Source organism: Vulpes vulpes, chromosome 14 (genome assembly GCF_048418805.1).
Source record: "Vulpes vulpes isolate BD-2025 chromosome 14, VulVul3, whole genome shotgun sequence".
NCBI classification, from domain to species: Eukaryota; Metazoa; Chordata; class Mammalia; order Carnivora; family Canidae; genus Vulpes; species Vulpes vulpes.
This window is the reverse complement of record NC_132793.1, coordinates 94,687,612-94,703,420: the sequence shown is the minus strand read 5'-3', so window position 1 is coordinate 94,703,420 and position 15,809 is coordinate 94,687,612. Positions and strand designations below refer to the sequence as shown.

The following is a 15,809-nucleotide window of genomic DNA, read 5'->3' as shown; positions in this document are numbered from 1 at the left end:
TTTTTGCGGATACATGAAGCAGTAACAATCAAGGACAACTTTAATACAAATTCTTGGCTGAAGGGGTTTACTTCAGCAAAGTGTAACTCTGCCTCAAATTCCAATAAACTCTGACTTAGGTTTACAAACCCTCACAGGAATTTTTCCCCTTTTTTACCCAACACCTACTTAGGATTTGGCAAATTTCTTGCTCTCCTCTTTGCTTTATGAGCTTTTCCCCTGTTCACCTAAACACTGGGGGAATAGGCCTTAGGAATCCCACATTTATACAGGCATTTTGTAGTTGATGGCTAATATTCAGGAAAACCTGGGCTTAGTCTCCTGTTGTCCATGCTGCATATTAGTGGAGATAAAAACTATGACTCATCAAGGTCAATGAATCCAGGATAAGAGCTAACTTCAGAAATTGCCAGCCCTTTGGATTTCTGCCTTTTCTACATATTTGGTTTTGAAGAATTGGGTTGGTTTTTTTCTTTTTTTTTTTTGCCTTCTTGCGAATAAAGTGCTTTGTTTAAATTATGAGCATATGCTTGTGCATGTGTGTGTTTATGTGTGTGTTACATACACATGTATGTTTCCATATTTTTTGGTTATTTTTCCACAATTTTTTAATTTTATTTTTTAATTTTTAAAATTAAAAAAATATTTATATATTTATTAGAGAGAGAGAGAGAGAGAGAGAGAGCACAGGTGGGAGGAGGGGCAGAGGAAGAGGAAAGAAGAGACTCTCAAGTAAACTCCCTGCTAAGTGAGGGGCCTAACATGGCTTAATCTCAAGACCCTGAGATCATGACCTGACCCACCCAGGCACTCTCATGATTTAATTTCAATTATATATCAAATTTTAATGTGTGTATGTGTATTTCTTTTAATACTATCTATTTTTTCATATTTAATTTATTCATGGCACATATTTGGATCATTATACTTTGCAGTATGAATTAAGATTGGATTATCAGATTCCTACATATTGTATTTCCTCTGTAAAATTGTCTTGGTTATATTTGGCCTTTGATTTTTCTTTTTCTTTTCTTTTTTTTTTTTTTTTTAAGATTTTATCTGTTCATGAGAGACACACAGAGAGAGACACAGAAACAAAGACTCTCCCTCTGGAGAAGCAGGTTCCCTGTGAGGAGCCTCGTGCAGGACTCAATCTCAGGACTCCAGGATCATGACCTGAGCTAAAGGAAGACACTCAACCATTGAGCTACCCAGGTGCCCAGCCTTTGCTTTTTCATATCAATTTTAGGATCAGTTTGTCAAACCTCACAACAATTTTGTTGTTATTTGATCAGTTTGTATATTATATAAGTTGTATTGTATTGTATAAGATTGTATTGTATAAGTGATATTGTATATCACTTGTATTTTAATCTTATCCACTATAATTTTTTCTAATATTTTGTCAGTAGATTGTTTAACAATTTGCCATTAGATATAATATATAATATTTATTATTTATATATGATTTTATATATAAGATTTATATGTATATCATCTATATGATATATATATATACACATGTATATAATCAATAATCTCAATCTTTCAAATTTTTATAATTTATTTCTTTGTCTTACTGTACTATACTGGCTGGTAACAATATCTGTCTGTATTTGTATTCCTTATGGATTCTGAGGTGAGATTTTTAGATACCACATATCCCAAGTGTGAAAACTCATATACACACAAATACAAACTAAAAGGCCATAATAGGCCTAAAGAAATAATTTAGAATTATTGAACACCTGAAAAAATGAGGTACTCTAATTTTGTTTTTCATGCTATTAAAGACAATTCTAAAGTTCAATTCTTTAGTTTGATGATATCTGTACATTTTTTGATAGAAACATGTAATCAAGCTGCTTTTGAGATTTTCTGTTTGTCTTCGGTTTGAGAGCTTTTATTACAAAGTTCCTAGGTTTGGTTGTCTTTGAATTCATCCCGTTTTGTTTCCTGGAGTTGATTGAATCTACCACTTGAAGTCTTATGTCTATTTTAGAAATTTCTTGCTTGTTATCTATTAAATGCTACCTAATTATCCTCCATTTTCTTGGGTTCTTTAATTATATGTACACTAGAATTTTTTACTAGGTCCTATATATTTTTAGTACTATTTTCTGTATGTTTCACTTTTTCTCTCTCTGTATTTCAATCTAATTTATCTACTGATTTATTTTCCAACTCACTAGTTCTTTGTTCTGCTGCTAAACCCACTTTCTGAGCTCTTAATTTCAGTAAATAATTTTCTCAGTTCTGAAATTTCTTTTGTATTCTTTTTATAGATTTCAGTTCCCTGGTAAAATTCTGCATTTATTTCTCCACTTTCTTAACATATCTATTATAGTTCCTTTTTTAAAAAAATGTCTTTCTTGGGCAGCCCCGGTGGCTCAGCGGTTTAGCGCCACCTTCAGCCCGAGGTGTGATCCTGGAGACCTCTGATCGAGTCCCACGTCAGGCTCCCTGCTTCTCCCTCTGCCTCTCTCGTTCTCTCTGTCTCTCATGAATTAATAAATAAGATCTTAAAAAAAGTCTTTCCATGTCAGATGATTATAATCACTTTATCACTTATAAGTCTGTTTCTATTGTCTGTTTTGTTCAGTTGTTCCTATCATGCTTAGTAATATTTGATTGAATGCTAGGAATTGCTTATGAATTATTTTAGAGGTCTTGGATGATGTAAATTTCCTACATACAGAATTTAAACTTCCTGTTCGGCAGTTAGGTTATTGGACCATTATCATGATCCAATTATGGTCTCTTATGACCTAGGCCTGGTCTATTTTTGGTTTGATCTTAAATCTGGGTGATGCCCTGAGATTTTATTTTCACTCTAATACTTGATAGAAGTTGGTAAGCTAGTCTTGGAATGATAATCTAATAATTCTTCCTAGAATTACAAAGTCTCGTCATATTTGTATGATTGTGGTCTCTGTGGCTAAGATTCTTAATTATTTTATGGTGCCCTATAACTTCATGGACCATAAACTTAGTATGAAAAAATAGTAAACCTGGAAGCCATGAATAATGACCATGAATAAGTGACCTTAAAGTCTGAATACTTGGAATTTATGGAATAACAATGTAATTTAATGGTGAGGGAAGCAACCTAGTGACTATTCCTTATGTCCAGATTCACTAATTTTATCTCCCTTTGGCTAATGGGTCTAGGGAAGATGTAAATTATGTATATTAGTGTAACAATAGAGTAAAATAAATGAGCTAAGATCATAAAGCTTTGGGACAAGGCATATGTTCAATTTGATGGTTTTCCTCTGGCAAGATTTAGCATGTTCTCACTTGATATACATTTGCACATTTCTAAAGTTACTGGTTCATTTTTTGGAAAGCTTTCGGTGAAGATCCACTTCAGAATTTCTCAGTGGCATATAATCTGGATGTGACCTTCCACCAGCTGGACACTCAGAGAGGTATAAAGCACACTTGTGTTTGCCTTTTCTGTTTGTTTGTCTCTTATGTGTTTTAATGGTTTTTCCACAGGCGTGATCTAGGCAATCTTTCTCAGCCACAAATTTGCTGTTGTGTTTCTCCTATAATATGAATAATTTGACTTCAGGCATGCATGCAGTCTGGTTATGGTTAATTTCAGACTCTGACTATTGAGAAACCTCTGCCCTAGTGTGGCACAGAGTCTCTTCTCATGAATTCTCAGACACTTGTTTCACAGAAGGCAAAACTTCCAAGGGTTAGGACAAACCCTCAGCCAGATGGCTACAGAATTACGGGGAAGTTTAAATGATAGAGACCAACATGTATTCCAGGGGACAGCTATGGCTGGGCTGGTGTGTTAAGGTGGTGAGATACTTAGAAAATGAAATACGTCAGATCCCTGATTTTAACCAGCTGCTCACCATGTCCAGATGGACAGAAACGAGTTCAATTTCCCCCTTGTCTTCTGTGACAAACAATACCTTATTATAAATTAATGTTTATTCAGAAATGTGCATAACAGCTGTACGTTGCCTGCAATAGTATAAGCATATTTAAAAAAAGATAAGCATCCAAAAAAAATGCCTAATATGAAGTTTTCAAGAAGAAGGAATTGTCAGGCTCCACAAAGCAGAGACAATTCATTTTGCTTGTTTTGTCTCTTGTGTCTTTTCAAAAGATGATGCTAAATCCTTGTGTCTGTAGAGGGATTTTTGCTGCTACTGTTTGCTTATAATCTTACTCCCAAAGAAGTTTTATTCACTTTGTTTTGGAGGGCATAGTTTGCAACAAGTCATAAGGAAGAAACTCACAGAGGTGTTTTGTTTTGTTTTCTTTCTTTTTTTTTTTTTTTAAATGAATGCTCATGTCTTGTCAATTTCCAAACTCCTTCATTATTGGTGCTCGGAAAACCAGTCTCAAGAACAAATGAATCAAAGTAAGTTTTCTTGTTCTTGAGAAAACAAACTTACCTATTATGCTATACTTCAAACTTCCATTTTTTATTTTAAAACCCTCTGGGATGACATCGTGTTGGAAAGAAACTGAGAGTTTAATTTCTATTTCAAATTTGCATGTAGTGTGTTGAGAATAGACTTATCCTTTTGAATCACTTTCTTCTTGGATCTGTCTGGAAGAAATGGACATGAGGCACTTGATGACTTTCAGATGCACTGCTTGACTTTCCAAGACAATTGCACTGGCTAGAGAGAACTTATGGATTCTCTTTTCCATGGATTCTCAATCCAAGGTAATTGTTTGCTTCCTTTTAGCTCTTTATTTTAATTCCAGAGAAGCTACAGTTGAGAAACTCAATCCATGTAATGGCTCTGAAAGAGGTCACCCTGCCCATTTTGTTTTTAAAATAGATGTCCTCTCACCACCTTAATGTGGGACTGAAATGTCCTTGGTTTAAGGAGATAATTCCTTTAGGGATAAAAATTCTAACTTATCTTGTTGGCTCATCTACCTACCCATTGAAAATCAGATGCATTTTCTTCTCTCTCCCCACAGTAGGCAGGAGTTATGAATCCTCTCGAAGTTATTTTATGCACACCAAGTACAGAATCCCTGATTTAGAGATATATAAGTAGATATCCAAAGCCCAGTCTTTGCAGTTAGACAGACTTGATGCTGAAACTCAGTTCTGCCACTTAATAACTGTGGGAATTTAGACAAAATACTTAAAATCATAGCACATCAGTTTCCTCATCAATAAAATGAATATTACAGCACATACCTAATGGATTAGTTATGGTGGATATCAAAGTGCTATATAAACCATGAGAAAAAAATCCAGAAAAAAATCACAACTCATAATACTGTTCTATAACTCACAAAACAGATAAAATGTCTTAAACAATAATGTGCAACAAAAAGTATTAAAATTCAAGTTGTTCAAATACTAGGTCCTTCAGACCAGTGTGTTCTGGTCTGACCACAAAAAAGTGCTTTCCCAGTAACTCAGTATGGACCTATGTGTTCCAAAGATAAGATCACTGGCAGTGCCAGAAATTGGTTTAATTTATAGGTTCTGATCAGTCTCTGCCCCGGCTTGATTAATAACTATCTTAAAATCAGTCTATAACTTCCCCTTCCCAATTCCCCATTTTGAGATACTACTGATTCTTTTCATGACTCATGGATTTTCCTAGTGGTCTTCGTGTGTTTGCTTCAATAACTACTGAGAGCCCCCAGAGTACTAATATTGTCTTTTTTACTTGCTTTTTGAAGCATTTTTCTTCCAAAACCCAGTTTTAATTTGGGGACAAGTGTTCCTCCAAAGTGTGTTGAGTTTGTTTACTATTCTCACTCTTAGAGCCACTTCCAGGTAAGAAAGGTAGAGCAAGGCTGAGTGAGTTATCAGCAGCCCTTTCCTGTGAGTTATAGATATATTTTGCCTGTGTCTCTTGAGCTGTTGGTGTTTTTATTTCTAGACACTTCTTATACTTTAGGGAAATTAACCCATTACCTATGATACGAGTTGAAAATATTTGTTTCCCAGTTGGTCATTTGTCTTTTGACTCCCCTTACAGATTTTTACATGTTTCTTTTGGTTTGTCATTCAGAAGAACTTACTATCATGTGGACAAATTTGCCAATCTTTTAATCGTTTCTGCGTTTTGAGTTGGATTTATAAAGGTCTTTCCCATCAAAGATAAACTTAAAGTTTGTTGGGAAAGAACAGGCAATCAAAAGTGGCATGGAATGTTTTTCAAAAAATAAGAACAAACAGTAGAGTCTAGCTCCTATCAGATATGAAAGTAATTTTGAAGGTGTGGTAATGGCATAGGAAGTCATAGGTGGAATGGAAAAAACTAGAATACAATAGGAAACAAAAAGCAAAAACTTGTAAGAATTTACTATTTAATACAGGTAGCATCTCAAATGAGTAGGGAAATTGTGGGCTGTATACAGACTGGAACTGAAAGAACTGAATTGTCATCGGCAAAAAAAGTAAAGATGAAACTTTACTCTGGATAAATTTTGAAGTGGATCAAAGATTTAAGTGTGAAATCCATAACAATTAAGTAATGAAATCCATAACAATTCTAGGAGAAAAGAGAGGAGAAATCTTTTAGAGGTTTGATATTTTTACCTGGCACACTGGGTATTTGCTCCTTTCCTTACCAGCATGATTTCATTTGTATAAAACATCTCACAAATATTTAGATACGGGGAGTCCATGAGTGGTTGCCTGGCCCTGGTGGGGTGAGGGACAGGGATCCACTAACCATAAAAGGGCACAGGTGATCTTTGGGGTCTAATGGAAATATCCTAAAACTAGTCTGTGATGATGTTACAATGATTGAATGTACAATTTAAAATGGATGAATTCTACATTATGCAAATTAGACTTCAATGAAGCTGTTACAATCTGGCTTAGTGATCACCATCCCTGGGCAGAATAAGCCCCAGTGCGCCTTCACACCAAGGTCTACCTATTCGTCAAATGGTCAATTCTTCACCCCAAGAATAGGATTTGTTAAGAATGGAGGTGACTCTGAGGCATAAAGGGGACAGGACTATAAGAAAGGGAAGGTTTTCTTCTGAAGGTCTAATTTCCTTCCATCTGTTATCTGATTCCAGCAGGTTCTGACAACCTTTAATGAAAATGGTGTCCTCACTTGCTTCCACAGATGGTGACCAGAACGGCCTGCCTCATTGCTGAACAATAGCCAACATCCTTCACTGACCTCAGCCCATTTGTTGCTTCTCTCACTTAATTGGCTTTACATGGAAGTGCTTCAGCTGAAAGCATGTCATTTTTTTACAGAACTGTGCCAGAAAACAATTAATTTCAAATACGCAGCTTTTATTTTTGATGCTGCAGTTCCTGTCTGAGGCAACATTTATTTATGTTCCTGTCTGAGGAAGATAACACACCAGCTGAAGGAACAAGCAAATGCAGACCCCGGGGAATAGCATTGTTGTTGGTCGAACCCTCCTGGATTTTGCATCCTGCAGCTGGGGCTGCCGTTGCAAAATGGTAGCACTGTACCCGGGAACTGGCGCTCTTCTTTCTTTCTTTTTTTTTTCAAATATAATTTATTAGCTAGTTCATAATCTGGCTAGAACCCGAACAACTGTGGGAATGTTCCCATGAAATCCTACATGCAAAGGGATATTATTCGAATTCCGTGGGGGATTTTCATGCCCATCTCAACCCCAGCTCTGTGGGGGCGGGGGGGGGGAAAGTAGGAGAAAAAAGAAAAAGCATGCTATTTATTCTGTTTATGTCCCTCAGGAGCCTACTAATGTTTCATTTACCCTATATGTTTCTAAATCTATGTTTTATTATGCTCTACTTGGGTTCTGTTGCTTTTACTTAAACTTGCAAGGACACTGCAGAGATGGTCCCAGAAGGACAACCACACAGCAGGGTAGGAGCCCAGGCACTTGTCATATTCCAGATCCCCTCTGATCCCCTCTGGTGGATGAAGGCAGCTTCAAGATGATCCCTATTCGGCAGGCAGCATGATCTGTTGCTGTCTCACTCTCCATGGCTTGTGTGTGAGCTGGTAGCTTAAGAATTAAGAAGGAGCAAAAGGTTAATTTGCTTCCATGACTTGTCTCTCAAACATGCCAAATAAAGAGCTTCACAACTACTTCTGCTTGGAACTGAACAACTCACCTGTCTCTTTGACCAAGGTCCCCTGTCCTGGTCATCTAATTTAAAACTTTCCCTTTGGTGCAGGTGAAGCCCGCTGTTGTGATTTGGCAAAAACAAGTGATGTAGCTTGTGTTAAAGATCCTTCCTATTTTCTTAAGAAGCATTTGGTGCTACTAAAAATTACCAACTGTTTGTTTGCCAGTGACGTCAAGCAGGGAAATAGGAAACACTGATCATTCTTGTTTCCTTGAGCAGTCCAATCCCATGTCAACAAATGGGTTACCTCCTTCCCTCCCTCCCCAGGCTCCTCCCTCCATTCTGCCCTTAGATAAACATAAAGAATTTAAAAAATCACAACCAATGAAAAGACGACTTATGAGAGCAATATATAAGTAAGATCCCAATACAGGCAACCTCAGTGACACTTACATTGTTGTTCAAGTTGAACTGAAAATTTGGCTTTGAGCTTCCTAGCGGTCAAAGCAAAATAGAATCATCTTCAGTTGTGTGAGTCCCTCTGACCACACAGAGAACATATACCAGTTTCCCTAGAAAAGTAACATATTCTTGGCATTTGTTCTGAGAGCTACCATCTGTTGCTCTACATAATATATGAGCCAAGCATCATGATGTATGCAAAGCAATAGCTTTATTATAAAATTGATCCTGGTTCTAATAACTCCAATTCTGTAGCATTTCCAGGGAACACTGAGGCATGCTTTAAATGTGTGATTTAGTAAAAGGAGTCCTGAGAGCCTAGACTGTTTCTACAAATTAACCTAGCTTTCTGGTTCTCTCTCTTAATCTATAGATGAAGCATGAACTATGCTGAGAAATGGATTATCTGATTGATTTTCAAACCATTCAGTATGAACATCAGTTATCTTGACAAGATTTTTTATGTAAATTGGGCAGCAGATAGCTGGGAGCTATGTCTTTTGTCAAATATGGTCATAGTGTATTCTTTTTCCTCCCCAAACTCCTAAAAACTCACAAGACTGAAACCTGAGAAAGTGCTCAAGGATTCTTGAATGGTAAGGGTTGAGATTCATTGAATGTAGAAAAAATGGGGAGGTGATGGAACCTTTGGGTATCTTCTCTGAACGTTGATTGCCTCTTTTTGACAAATGAAGTAGTCCAGCTCTGCGATGCTGTCCATTCATTTTGTTGGAGGGCTATTGCTTTTTGCCATTTCAGATTCTGGGTGAACCATCCACATTCATTAAGCTTGCTAGGATTTGGACAAAATGGATAAATAATGCCATCTCATTTCACAAAGATCTGGTATCACAACTTCAGTTTATCTAGAAAACCCAGGCCAATATCTACTTTTCTTCTGTAAGACATAGGGGCCCATCCAGCCTGTTTGCTAATAGTGGATCATTTAGCTTTCCATCAACAACCAATGTTGGCAAATGATTAAAGGAGTTCACTTGAAGAATTATCACCAATAATCAGTTTTCAGGAAGCTAAGAGGTTTCTAAATATGGTCATGAATTAAAACTCATGTTCCTTTGTCTTACTATGAACTTTACTCAAAAGTGGAAACTGCTCTCCAATCTCTTGGTACATAGTAGAGGGTCTCTTATCCCTAGCTCCTAAGCATGGAATCAGTGGTGTTCTAGACAGATTAATGAGCATCAGAACTGAAGACCCGTCCAATATGAGTTAGCAGAGCATGGGAGTGAAGATGCAGTGAAAACTCCTAGAGACAAAGGGGTATATAGTTAAAAAATACTTTGTACTGTTAAATAATTTCAGGCTTACAGAAAAATTACAAGAATAGTACTATGGGGATCCCTGGGTAGCTCAGCGGTATGGCGCCTCCTTTGGCCCAGGGCGATCTTGGAATCCCAGGATCAAGTCCCGCATAGGGCTCCCTGCATGGAGCCTGCTTCTCCCTCTGCCTGTGTCTCTGCCTCTCTCTTTCTCTGTGTCTCTCATGAATAAATAAATAAAATATTTAAAAAGAATAATACTATGAAGTCATGATTATTCTTTACATTCCCCAGTTGTTAAAATTGAAGCATATTTTCTTTTTCATTTTTTGCTACATCTTGTGTTTTCTTTCTTTCTTTCTTTCTTTTTTCTTTCTTTCTTTCTTTCTTTCTTTCTTTCTTTCTTTCTTTCTTTCTTTCTTTCTTTTTCTTTCTTCTTTCTCTTTCTTTCTTTCTTTCTTTCTTTCTTTCTTTCTTTCTTTCTTTCTTTCTTTCTTTTCCTCCCTCACCCTATACCTCCTACTTCTTCTTATTTTTTGAAGACTTATTTTTTTTCAGAGCACTTCTATGTTCATAGCAAATTTGAGGGAAATGTATAGAAATTTCCATTTACCCCCTACCCCCAATACATACATAGTCTTCCAAACTATCATTTCTCACCAGAGTGGTACCTTTATTTCAATTGGTGAACCTGCATTGACCGATCGTAATCCCCCAAAGTCCAAAGTTGCCATTATGGTTCACTTTTGGTGTTGGACATTCTATGGGTTTGGATAAACGCATAATGACATGTGTTCATTATCATGGTATCAAACAGAGCCCTTTGATTGCTCTAAAAATACTCCGTGCTCTGCCTATTCATTGCTCTCAACCCTTCAGTCCCTGGAAATCACTGATCTTTTAATTGTTTCCATAGTTTGCCTTTTTCAGAATGTCATATAGTTGGAATTATACAATATGTAGACTTTTCGGATTGACTTCTTTGACTTTTTAATAATGTGATTAAGATTCCTCCATATCTTTTCATGACTTGATGGCTCATTTCTTTTTAGTACTGAATAACACTCCATTGTCTGGATGTACCATGGTTTATCCACTCATCTACAGAAGGACATCTTAGTTGCTCCAAGTTTTGGCAATTATGATAATGCTGCTATAAACATCTCTGTGCAAGTTTTTGTGTGGACATAAGTCTTCAGCCCCTTTGGGTAAATACCAGAGTGTGATTCCTGGATAGTATGATAAGAATATGTTTAGTTCTGTGAGAAACCATCAGACTGTCTTCCAAAGCAGCTGTACCATTTTGCATTCCCACCAGCAATGAATGAGAGTTCCTGCTGTTTTACAATTTCAATAGCATTTGGTGTTGTCAGGGTGCCAAATTTTGGCCATGTTAGTTTAGTGGTATCTCATTTTGTTTTAATTTTCTTTTCCCTGATGAAATATGACTTCAGGCATATTTTCAGATGCTTATTTGTCCTCTGCATCTTCTTTGGTGAGGTATTTGTTAAGGTCTTTGGCCAGTTTTTTAATCAGGTTGTTTATATTCTTACTGATGAGTTTTAAGATTCTTTATATATTTTGGATACTAGTTTTCTATCAGATATACCTTTTGTAAACACTTTCTCCCAGTCTGTGGCTTGTCTTCTCATCCTCTTGACATTTTTCACAGAGCAGGAGTGTTTAATTTAATGAAGACCAACTTATCAATTATTTCTTTCACAGATCTTATCTTTGGCGTTGCATCTGAGAAGGTATGACCTTATTGAAGATCATCCAAATTTTTCTTTTATCTTCTGGGAGTTTTATTGTTTTGTGATATGCACATTATTTGTTTTATGAACCATTTAAAAGTAAGTTGCAAATACTATGCCCTTTTTCTCCTAAGTGCTTTACTGTGTATATCCTAGGAATGAGAACATTTTCCTATAGGACAACAGTACAATGATCAAAATCAAGAAATTAATATTGATGCTATTGTATCATCTATGAAACTTATTCATTTTTAATGTCTTCTGTGATAACCTTTAGAGCAAAACAAAAGAAGGGAAGAGGCAGAAGCAGAAGTAAAGGAGGGAGGGAGAGAGAGAGAGGAGAAAATTTTTGGTTCAAGAAGCATCCTAGGACCAGACATTGTGTTTAGTTGTTATGCCTTTTTATAAATCTCCTTTAATCTAGAATGGTTCCTCAGGCTGTCTTTGTGATCCATAATCTTGAATTTTTGAAGAATAGAGCAGTTATTCTACATAATATCCCTCTGTTTAGATTTGTTTTGTGTTTTCTCAAGATTAGATTGAGGTAAAAAGTTTTGGCAGAACTCCACAAAAGTGGTGCATGGTTCTCACCAGGAGGTACATAACGTTAGTGTGTCCCACTGCTAGTGAAGCTAATTTTGATCACATTTAAAGTGGTGTGTATGTTTCTTTATTATTCTCTTTGAGTTTCCCTTCTGTCTGTGACAAGACCATCTTATATGGGAGTCCTGGAATGTACTTCTCTCTCATTCTCCCTCACATTCCTTAGAGTAACTCATAAGATAAACAAAATTTTCTCTTGGTGACATAATTTTCTCAAAACAAGATTTTGATGAGTTATGACAGTCAAAGAAACTAAGGAGATTTTGGAAAGAGTCTAATGGCCATGTAGTAAAAACAGACAGGATACTTGATAGCAATATGAAAACCTCATGGACAACCCTGAAAACAAATATAGAGATGAATGTCCCAACAAACCCCAAAATATAGGCTGGTAGAACAAACCATCAACAGCCACAGGGGCCACATCCATATGTGGGTAAAAGCAGAGTGATACAGAGGCTATCTGATGGATTTGAGTCAGCGGAACTTAAAAACAGGCAACAGGTATTTTCTGGAATGAGAACAGGCAAATTTGGGAACATCTTAAATTGGAATGTTACCAATGTATCAGAATAATGTTAGATGCTACTCAGTAAAGGGACTTGAGTACAAGATAAAAAGGAAATATCTGTCATATTTTTGCAACTTTTCTGTGAATCTAAAATTATTTTAGAACAGAAGTTTTTAAAAATATATGAAGGTGACCTACAGAAAAGTGTGAAGGTCTAATCCCATACAAAGTCACTATAAGAAAACAGAGTATGAGGAGCAGAAAAATTTCCCTATGGATGGTGGGATACCAGAAAGTCATAGTCATAAAAGGGTCAAAACTCTAATGATTGTTTAAAAGTAAGTCAGAAGAAATATAAAATGGTTCAAGACATAAAACAACAACATCAATCATGTTTTTTGTTTGTTTGTTTTAGAACTCAGAAATGAGGTGACAAGACTCCAGAAAGAACTAGAAATCAATAAAAAAGTCATCTTTGGAACTAATGGCTAAGGTAGAAGAGATACAAGAATGAAGACACACAGGGATCCCTGGGTGGCGCAGCGGTTTGGCGCCTGCCTTTGGCCCAGGGCGCGATCCTGGAGACCCGGGATCGAATCCCACATCGGGCTCCCGGTGCATGGAGCCTGCTTCTCCCTCTGCCTGTGTCTCTGCCTCTCTCTCTCTCTCTGTGACTATCATAAATAAATAAAAATTAAAAAAAAAAAAAAAAAAAAAAAAAAAAAAAAAAAAAAAAGAATGAAGACACACACAACAAATAAAGCCATAAAAGAATTAGGTAAAAGAAGGTAAATTTTGAAAACAAAAAGAGTGAAGGCGATGGAATTTGAGAGAAAGTGGTACATGGAGAAGACAGGCAAAGAAGTTCCAACTTGGGGATAATAGAAATTCTCAAAGGGAAGGAGAAAACAAAGCAAGGTAACAGAACAAATACTAAAAATTATAATTCAAGAAAATTTGTGTGAAATTGAGAAAAAATGAAACTAGATATTGTAAGTGCAGGTGGTTAATTTTGGAGGAGAAGAGGGGTCTTGTTGAGATTTAGCAGGCAGAGGCTTCTGGGTTGAGTGGAAAAGCTCTATTTATTGACTTGGGTTGTGGTTAGAAGGGTATTTGCCTTGTAATAATTCACTAAGCTTTTAAAAAATAGATACTTATTATCTTTGGGAGAGAATAGTGGTTGAAAGGCAGCATGGGAGACTTCTGGGGTTGGTAACAATATGTTTTGTGGGAAGTCATGGTGCTGGGCAGGTGTTTGCACTTTCCTAAATGTAAACTAGTTCACTTAATAAAACTTGTAAAATCGAATCATAAAATTATTTTAAGGAAGAGAATGCCCTACCACAGGTGAGGATGGGGAGGTACAAACAGAATTCCATCTTGCCACACGGCTGTGTGTGTGTGTGTGTGTGTGTGTGTGTGTGTGTGTTTGCTACCATGGACATATAGAATTCAGTAGAGCACCATATAGGATGCCAACTGTCCCTGTTTGCTTGGGACTCAGGGGTTTCCCGGGGTGTAAAACTTTCATTGCTGGAATCCAGACAACCCCCAGTAAACCAGGAGTGCTGTTCACCCTACCTCTAGTATATGTACAATTGGGGCTGTGAAAGACAGACGAAGCTGCAAAAATGCTTGCTGGTGAGGCTGCATTGAGGCTGCGGTGGCAGCTGAACCTAATTACATTTCATTGACCCCAGGTGGTGTATCACCCAAAGGCAAAAATGTGTCTTCTGTTACTTGTAGTAGACTCTTTACAATAAAGTTGCTTTGTACTATGTAGTGGCAACTCTGCTCTAGCAAAGTCATCTTCTGGGGTGTATAAAATCTGGATGAAGCTCCAGAGAGCTGCTGGTGCTGAGAACAAGGTAAACATGAAGATACAGGACACACTGAGGCTGAAAAGTTGAAAATGAAAGCACATCTCCTCATCCCATGGCCTATATGTATCCCTGCATCTTTCTTATGGAAGGGAACATGCATGCATGGTCCCCCTCTACAATTCTAAGGAAGTTGCTTAATACAGAAGCCATAAAATAAAAATGTATTTTTAAAAATAAACACATTAATGATAAGCCATTTTTTCTGAATTTAAAGTATTTTTCACAAGTTTACTGGAGTAAAAGCCTTCCGTTTTGGATTGGTTGTAAGGAATGAAATGAAGGCTGTATTGGATGGGGTTTATTTTAGCCTCTTGCTATTTCAAGTGTGGTCTGTGAAATGGTAGCATCACAGGTAAAAAAATGAAAAATCCTTCACATCTACTAGATCAGAATTTGTGTTTTAACAAGACCCTTGGGTGATTTGAGTGCATGTTAAGGATCGAGAAGCACTACTCCAAACAACCAGACCAGTATGTGGTTTGCACGTGCATTTTTGGTTTACCTCATTACAAGTATCCACTTAGTTGTGATGTGGAACAGACATACTTATTACTTCTTAGGTCAACCTTGCTATTTAGCAAGATATCTCTCTTTATACTCATTGCTCTAGTACAATGCTTCTCAAAAAGTGGTTCTTTTTTAAAAAATATTTTATTTATTTATTCATGAGAGACAGACAGAGAGGTAGAGACATATGCAGAGGGAGAAGCAGGTTCCCTGCGGAGAACCTGATGCGGGACTCGATCCCAGGACCCTGGGATCATGACCTGAGCCAAAGCAGATGCTCAACCACTGAGCCACCTGGGTGCCCATCAGAGTGGTTCTTGGGCCCAAACAGCAAGAGCCCCTGGGAATCTGTTAGAGACCTAAATCCTCTGAATGCATTCCAGACCTACCGAATCAGAAACTCTGGGGTTGGAGCCCAACAATCTGTTTCAACAAAACTTCCTGATAATTCTGGTGGCTTCTAAAGTTTGAGACATGCTACAATAGTTCTTAGCTGCTCCAATAGGCAGTCTATCTTGTCACTACAAAACAATGCACCGGAACTTAAAGGGGTAGAAATTGAATGAGTAAGGGAGAATTGGTAATTACATGGTTCACTTACATTCTTGTCTTAAAATTAATTGCAAAATTGACAGGTTCAATAATTTTTTAAAATCCTTCTGCAAAACACTTGGCCAACACCTAGATTTTCATTTTTAATTATGATATCCTTCCTGATCAGGGAGACAGCCTTTGGTGGGTGCCACAGAAATTGCCATAAACATTGCTTAC

At 37.0% G+C, this 15,809-nt stretch overlaps 1 long non-coding RNA gene across 1 annotated transcript in view; it reads left to right on the top strand.

Annotated features, from left to right (window-relative positions):
- The window catches only part of LOC140595308 (uncharacterized), a 119,407-nt gene extending 109,375 nt beyond the window's left edge, over positions 1-10,032 (top strand). Inside the window, exons 2-5 of the long non-coding RNA XR_011996802.1 lie at positions 1,053-1,215; positions 3,351-3,431; positions 4,530-4,699; positions 7,089-10,032. This is a non-coding gene — a long non-coding RNA (uncharacterized lncRNA). The remainder of the gene's footprint in view (positions 1-1,052; positions 1,216-3,350; positions 3,432-4,529; positions 4,700-7,088) is intronic.
- Positions 10,033-15,809: the final 5,777 nt, after the last annotated feature.